This window comes from Xenopus laevis, chromosome 1S (genome assembly GCF_017654675.1).
Source record: "Xenopus laevis strain J_2021 chromosome 1S, Xenopus_laevis_v10.1, whole genome shotgun sequence".
Taxonomy (NCBI): domain Eukaryota; kingdom Metazoa; phylum Chordata; class Amphibia; order Anura; family Pipidae; genus Xenopus; species Xenopus laevis.
In genome coordinates this window covers 133920831-133928970 of record NC_054372.1, presented here as the reverse complement: position 1 = coordinate 133928970, position 8140 = coordinate 133920831, and the positions used below count along the sequence as shown (strand labels likewise).

At 42.2% G+C, this 8140-nt stretch overlaps 1 pseudogene; it reads right to left on the bottom strand.

Moving 5' to 3' along the window:
- Positions 1–5058: 5058 nt before the first annotated feature.
- LOC108705711 lies at positions 5059–6572 on the bottom strand (annotated as a pseudogene).
- Between the last annotated feature and the right edge of the window lie 1568 nt (positions 6573–8140).

Below are 8140 nucleotides of genomic sequence, written 5' to 3'. Positions count from 1 at the left end.
GTAATGTAGATATACTTATGCTCAAAGCCATTCATATATATGTTCGCATATGAGGGGGCCACATTGGACCCCATGGCCGTCCCCCTTACTTGCACATAGAACTTGTTCTGAAAAAGAAAATAGTTGTTACGCAAAACCAACTCTAGGCAATTCAAAACAAATTCTTTTTGTGAACCATCTAAAGCATCATCATTCTCCAATTCCATACGGACAGCCTCAACACCCCCATCATGTGGGATGGAGGTGTAGAGGCTCTCTACGTCCAAGGTTACCAACAAAGCATCGTCAGGGATTGGGCCTGTCTCTTTTAATTTTACCACAAAATCTCCCGTATCTTTAATAAAAGACCTATGTTGGGGAACATAAGGGTTAATGATTTTGTCTACAAACACAGAAAATGGTGTTAATACGGAATCCATACATGACACTATTGGCCGGCCGGGCGGGCATTGTAATCTTTTATGAATCTTTGGCAAGATATAAAAAATCGGATGTACTGGATTTTCATTTTGTAAAAAAACAAATAGTGCATTATCAATAACTTCTGCTTTCAATGCCTCCCCAACCAATTCCAATATTTTCTTTTGGATAGGGGGTAGAGGACTGGTGGCAACACATCTATAAGTGTTATCATCCGATAATTGGCGTATTATTTCCTCTATATATGATGTTTTATCCATTACCACCAGTGCTCCCCCTTTATCCGCTGGTTTTATAACAAGTGTTTGATTAGACATTAAATCATTAAGAATGGCATACTGTTCCTTGTTTAAATTATGTGTAGAAAAATGTCGCTCACCCTTTCTAATTCTATCCTCTAAGATGGAAACATCCTTAGTGACATTCTGAATATATGCATTAATTAATTAATGATTTTTCTACTATTTTGTTGCTCCTCCAGTATGCATCACCATCCAGCTATGAGTTCTTCTCTGTTCTAGCTTTCTACACTTTTTTTCCCCCTCTCTGCAATTCTGAGCAGGTAAAGTTGCACCTTCCAAAGTGAGGGCCACATTGCATTTTTTGCTGGGACTGTACTAGTTCCAAAACATATATTCCTGTTTCCTGCAAGAGGACATTGTACTTTCTGACGGGGACTTTTACCTTTAACTTTATTACACTACTGACCAACCAATCTAGGGAAGTGCATGGGTTCTGCTTGCACAAGTGGCCTCTGTGATTTCTGCTCCAGTACCTCAGGTATCCTTTCCATACATTCTTCCTCATATGTCAAACAAAACAACACTCCTAATAGCTAAACTAATGGTGAATTCTCGTACAAGAATATTCAACTGGTGTCCAAAGGCCTTTGTAAGGGTAAGGGTTACAAATTTTAGGTAAGAATGTAAAGTACAGACAAAAGCTGCCATGTTTTGTATCCTTCCCTGCTGTGGGTGCTGGACTGCAAGGACCTGCACTTCCTGGATAAATTCAGCACTGCCTGCATTTAGCAGAGCTGTGGGATGGGGAGGCACATGGCATCTCTCTATCCTCTCCCTGAAGCTGGCCATAGATGTTAAGATTTTTAAAAGATCTTTTTGTTATCGTAAGACCAAGCTTATCTTGAAACGATCATTTAAATCCATGATTTGTCCATCAACTAAAAAGACCATTTCAAGCAATGTTGTCCAGTTGAAGCTAGGAAACTGAGGGTAGCTGCCTGCTTGGCCCTGCAAACAATTGGACAATAAATAGATGGACAATTTTTCTAACCTGGCCGAAAAATCGTTAGATGCACAATCGTTCAATTCCCACTAACCTCGCGATAATTTGTCGGATTGGTTGGATTGCACTGAAATCGGTTGTTCATCAAAGAAAAATCTTTGCGTCTATGGGGGCCTTAACTTGCATGGCATTCAGACATGGAAGCTAGGTAGGCACATAATACACAGGGCTGCCTTGCACTGCACTCTATGCTAGATTTTAAATGGAAGATAAAGAGAAATTCTTAAATCTTAAATCTTTAATTCTTAAAATAATTAAAAAAAAACAAAAAAAAACTTGTTACCTTATATATACAATGCTCTTACCTTTGTTTAAAATAAAGCAACAAATGAGACTAATTAATAATCATATTATATAGATATGTAAATATAAAAGCCCTTTTAACATAAAATATATTCTTAACAAAAACACACATCTTTTTACAGGTTTCCAAATATGCATTCAAGCATTAACATTGAACGAAATGCAAACATGGAAAGCAAAACAGCAGCAACGGATAAATGTAATGTGAAAAAGGCAGCTATTAACAAGCACAAAACAGAACTTGTTAGTAATCTAGTTATGGCATTCGAACAGCCCCTGACCCTGCAGTACAGCAGTGTAAAGAACTTCTCACGGTCAGTGTTTTCTGGCAGTTATATTTATCTCCGGCCCCAAGTAATCATATCCAGAGCCTGTATGTCTTTGAGCATAGTCACAAATTTAAATAGGCCTCAGTCCAACATGGCTTCCAGTTGCTCAGCTAGGTCGTCGAACATGGTGCTGATATTGTCAAGGATGTTCTTGGTTAGTTGCACAGTTTCCCTGCAAGAACAAACAGATCCTGTGAGTTTTTCTCAGTGTTTTTATTTCATAATGTTTATCCTTCATAAAATACTTAGAAACGAATGCCAATTGACCAGAATTAAAACCATTGTGCTCTCCATAGCTTAATTGCTAAGTGCAAATGTTCCCTACAGCTTTTAATACTTGGGCTACATGTACTGGCTGTGGACTGTGGTTAATTCTAACAGGAGGAATTCTTATCTGAGTGCTGTGCACTTTCCAAAAGTAGTGCATAAGTGGGCGCCACACTCCTGAGGAATCCAATGGCACAACTAGGGTAATTAGTTGGCAAGAAACCAAAGCTAACAGTACCCGAGATATCAATAGAAACCTTACACAACAGCAAAACAGTGCAGGACTTACATGGCTAGACTTGTTTGATGTTTGTAAGTGTAGACCCAAAACTATCCAAGATTATAGTAAGTGGCCTTGTTTCTGCTCCCCACACAACTGGGCTTAGTTTGCAGTTACTGGAGACTACAAATGGTAGTTCCTCCTAAAGAAGTGTAATGGCTTCCTCTGATCTCACCTGCAACTTTTTTCCCTAGTGTCTTGTAGTTCCTCTGTGTTCTGCAGTGAAATGGTAAATACTGGAGGTCCCTTGTCTGAATTGGAAATGCTTTGCTGAGGAATGCATGTCTGTTCCCTGCTTGAAGCCTCTGACTCTTCATCCCATAGAATAGATCCAGCAGGGAACAATGGACTGCTTTCTAAATTAAGGTCCGTTGGGCTTAATGAAGGCGTTTGCACGTGGATAGGAAACTGGCTACAGGATCGGGTACAGAGGGTGGTTGTTAATGGGACATTCTCTACTTGGAGTAAGGTTCTTAGTGGGGTCCCCCAGGGCTCAGTATTGGGTCCACTTCTATTTAACTTGTTCATTAATGACTTAGGGGAGGGTGTTGTAAGTAATGTATCACGTGTTTGCAGATAACACAAAATTATCCAGCCCAATAAATTCCATCCAGGATGTGGCATCCTTGCAACATGATCTTGACAAACTGGCAATCTGGGCAGCTAAGTGGCAAATGAGATTCAATGTTGATAAATGTAAAGTCATGCACCTGGGATGTAAAAATATCCAAGCCACTTATACCCTTAATGGGACTGCACTAGGCAAATCCATTATGGAAAAGGACCTTGGAGTCCTTGTAGATGATAAACTTGGCTGTAGCAAGCAATGCCAGTCAGCAGCATCAAGAGCAAATAAGGTCTTGAGCTGTATTAAAAGGGGCATAGAGTCAAGGGAGGAGGGGGTCATTCTTCCACTGTATAGAGCACTTGTAAGGCTCCATCTAGAATATGCCGTACAGTTTTGGTCTCCATCACTCAAACAGGACATTACTGTATTAGAGAGGGTACAGAGAAGGGCAACTAAGCTGGTAAAAGGTATTGAAAATCTTAGCTATGAGGAAAGACTGGCCAAATTGGGGATGTTCACGCTGGAGAAGAGGCGCTTAAGGGGTGATATGATAACTATGTATAAATATATAAGGGGATCATATAATAATCTCTCTAATGCTTTATTTACCAGTAGGTCTTTCCAGCTGACACGAGGTCACCCATTATGATTAGAAGAAAGGAGGTTCCGCCTAAATATTCGGGGTTTTTTTACAGTGAGAGCTGTGAAGATGTGGAATTCTCTCCCTGAATCAGTTGTACAGGCTGATACATTAGATAGCTTTAAGAAGGGGTTGGATAGCTTTTTAGCAAGTAAGGGAATACAGGGTTATGGGAAATAGCTCATAGTCCAGTTGATCCAGGGACTAGTCCGATTGCCATTTTGGAGTCAGGAAGGAATTTTTCCCCCTCTGAGGCAAATTTGAGAGGCTTCAGATTTTTTTGCCTTCCTCTGGATCAACTGGCAGATAGGTAGTTAATAAAAAAAAAAAAAAAAGTTGAACTCGATGGACATGTGTCTTTTTTCAACCTTACTTACTATGTTACTATGTTAGTTACTGCTCTGGAGGGTTTCTGCAAAACTTGCTGGGGGCCAGAAATGACAAGATGAGCCTGAGAGATGGAGACCTCTGCATGCAATGACAAGATACGGTTAAAGAGGTTGTAGGGTTTCAAAAGAATGTTCATTGAAAGAACAGTAACACCAAAAAAATGTAAGTGTTCTAAAGCAATGACAATATAATGTACTAGAGTCCTGCAGCGAGTTGCGGGTAGACGTTCCGGTATAGACGCGGGTCGGCGGTTCTGCAGGGTCGCGGGTCTTCTCAATAATGATTTTTACTCCTTTTTTCTGATCACGCCTACTTCCGATGATGTCATTTCCCAGTTTACAATGACAGCACTTCCTGATTCTTGATAGCCAAAAAATGGACCCACGCAGGACTCTATAATGTACTGCTGCCCTGCACTGGTAAAACTGGTGTGTTTGCTTTAGAAAAACAACTATAGTTCATATAAACAAGCTGCTGTATAGCCATGGGGGGGGGATAGCATTCAAGCACAGGATACACAGTAGATAACAGATAAGTTCTCAAGAATCCAATTGTATACTACAGAGCTTATCTGCTATCGGCTGTGTATTCTGAAGCCGTATCTCATTTTTCATCTTTGAATTGCTACACAGCAGCTTGTTTAGTAGTGTTTCTGAAGTGAATACAGCAGTTTTACAAGTGTAGGATAACAGTATATTATAATGTAATTCCTTCAAAACACTTTGTTTGGTGTTACTGTTCCTTTAATGTGTTCAACACTGTAGCTGCCATACCTGTGCACCTTGTATATATTCCAGTTTTCTTTACTGAATCCTCCACTACTTCCAAGCTCAAGAGTCTTTTGTCTATATCTGCTATTTTGGCAATCAAAGTGTCTTGTGTCAAGGGTTCTTGTAATGGAATGAGAGATGGAGAGTTGTTTGCTAGTGGGGACTTGGGACTCTCTTCCTCCTTTTCCTTCACTTTTGGTCTCCTCTTTACGGTGTCTGATTCTGTAAGATTAAAATGATGTTCCTCATTCTTTGGTATAGATGTGGCTGGTGGTGCCCTGGCCCCTGTGTCTGGCTTTGGCCCGATTTGGGGTTTGGCTGCTATCTGAGGTCGGGCCTGTGCTAAGACTACAGTAACAGGTTTAGCCAGAACAGCAGAGGACTCTTAATGACGTTGGGCCTCAGCAGATTGTAACTGTGACTCCTGAGTGGGACCGAGTTCTGATGTGGCATCTTGCTCTAGCTTGGTCCCAGGAGGTTTGGGGCGCTGCTTAATGGTGAGGTTACCATCTTCTGCAAAAGGAATGCTCTCACTAGAACTGTGCTGTGAGGAAATAGGCTCTTCCTCTCTTCTTCCTCATCTTTTTTTGTGGTCAAAGGGAGGGAAAGTCTCCTACCGAGGCCAGCAGCAGACTCACTCACAGTCCTTCTGCGTGTTCCAGAACCTTCCAGCACCTCTGTGTGAGTATCTTTGCTGGTGCTAGCAGAGAATCCTGTCCCTCTACCTATATCCTCTAGTTGTGCAGCAATGGTCTTTACTGAGCTCTGTCCTTCAGGAGATTGCCCCTCTGCACTGGACATGGAACTGAGTCTTTTTGGAGGTGGTGGAGGAGGCCCCTTTCTACGTGCTCTTAACAGCAAATGATTGGCTACGTTGAACTTTTTTCTCTGGCTTCCCATTAGTCAAGCAGCTGCGCCCAGGACGCAGAGTTAAGGTGGCATATGTACTAAGTGTCCCTGTGCCAGCTGTAGCTATTTTCTTCTCCTCCTCCTCTTCTTCTGGTTCACCATCTGACAATGCATAACGGCAAGCACTGAGTGAACGTTTTTTAAGTGCAGGCTTGGGTGGGGGTGCGGGTGGCTCTGGCTGAATCAGGCATCCATTGGGGACCCAGTGGTTTTGAAGAATCTGGTCTGTCCCTTCCGGGTGATTTCTTTCTGGAAGGTTCAAGTCTACTCCTTGAAGATGAAGAGGCAGAACCGGGTAAGAGGAAGCAGATTCCTGGGAATGGCCAGAACCCTGAGAACGAGAGCTAATGCTCTCCTGGCTGAAAGACCTCCTACACTGTTGCCAGCTGCTTTATAGGGAAACAAACAAAGCTGCTCGAGGTCAGGGAAGTAATGTAGGGGGCTCCCCCCTGCTATTTGAAAGTATGATCATTACCCTGCAGAGCAGTTAGGGACTGTCTGAAGTTTCCTATCTGCAGCTGTCAGAGCATGTAAAACGAAGGGGGGATTTCACTGCAGTCAGGTTTATTATAAAAACGGTACACATTTTGTAAAGTGTAATGGAGATAGATTTCTTAGGTTTGTCCCCATCTGAATATGACGAGGCTTTGAATTAGTGCAGTAAAGAATGTGGTGGAAATGTCTTCTCAAATAGCGGAACTTTATGAGAACAGAATTCTGAAGCTTTTACTTTGCACTTGATTTTTGTACTCACAGTTAAATTGATAAGGACAAAATCAGTCCTGAGAGTATCTATTCCCATCCTAATTAGTTTGTGCAAAGGTCTAGACCGGAAGAATGAAACTGACACAGACAGTTCAGTATACAAAATGGTTCTTCTGCTTTATTGTAAGGCACAAAGGGTTATATAGGTTAAGTGGGGTGTCGGCTGGCAGCTCCGGATATGAGTTTTAGCAGCATAGCCAATGATCATAACAGAAATCATAATATGTCCTTATTCGGAATATTCTGCAGTCATCTTCAGGAAATGGGCAGAGTGGCATGACCACAAACCGTTGTGACGCCTTCTTAGCACGAGTCTGTTTCTGTGAAGAGGTTCCTCTTGGTTGCATCCTAGCTTTTATCGATATATGATATGTATTGCATAATAGCTTGAGCAAGGAAATAGAGAAAATGCACAGTATAACAGTAAAATAGACTTTTTACCTAAGACAGGAAAAGGTAACAGTGGTACCTGTCCTCCACAAAATCTTTTTCTCTTGTCCTATATTGGGGGACACAGGCACCATGGGGATGAAGATCCTGCAACTTGGAGATAGGACACTAACTTGTTAACTGTGACTCCTCCTCCTGCTCTGGGCTTCATCCCCTGCCTCCTCCTACTATACTCAGTTTCAACCGAAGAGGAGTGTCAGAATAGCAACCCAAAACAGAGAAGGAGTTTCCCAAAACCCCCCAGAACCTCTCAATCAAAAATGAACTCCAAACCTGGAGTAACTATATACAACTTAGATTGACATAGCAGTCTACAACAGGGCGGGAAGGCCTGTGTCTCCCAATATAGGACAAGAGAAAAAGATTTAACGGTGAGTACAAAAATCTCTCTTTCTCTTCCCTAATTGGGGGACACAGGCACCATGGGGATGTCCCAAAGCAACCCCTGAGGGAGGGACACTGTAACCCCTTGATATGTTCAGTAAATGGCAGTCTGTAACACCTTCCTCCCGAAGCAAGCTTCGGCTGAGGCCTGTGTGTGAAGCCTGTAGATTCGCGTGAAGGTATGAGGAGAGACCCAGGTGGCTGCTCTGCATACCTGCTCCGCTGATGCTTGATGTCTAACTGCCCAAGATGTGCTTAAGGATCTTGTTGAATGCGCTCGAACGTTTAGTGGAGGCTTCTTTCCCTTCACTGCATAGGCCCTGATGATGGTGGATCTGATCCACTTAGCTATCGTTGTCT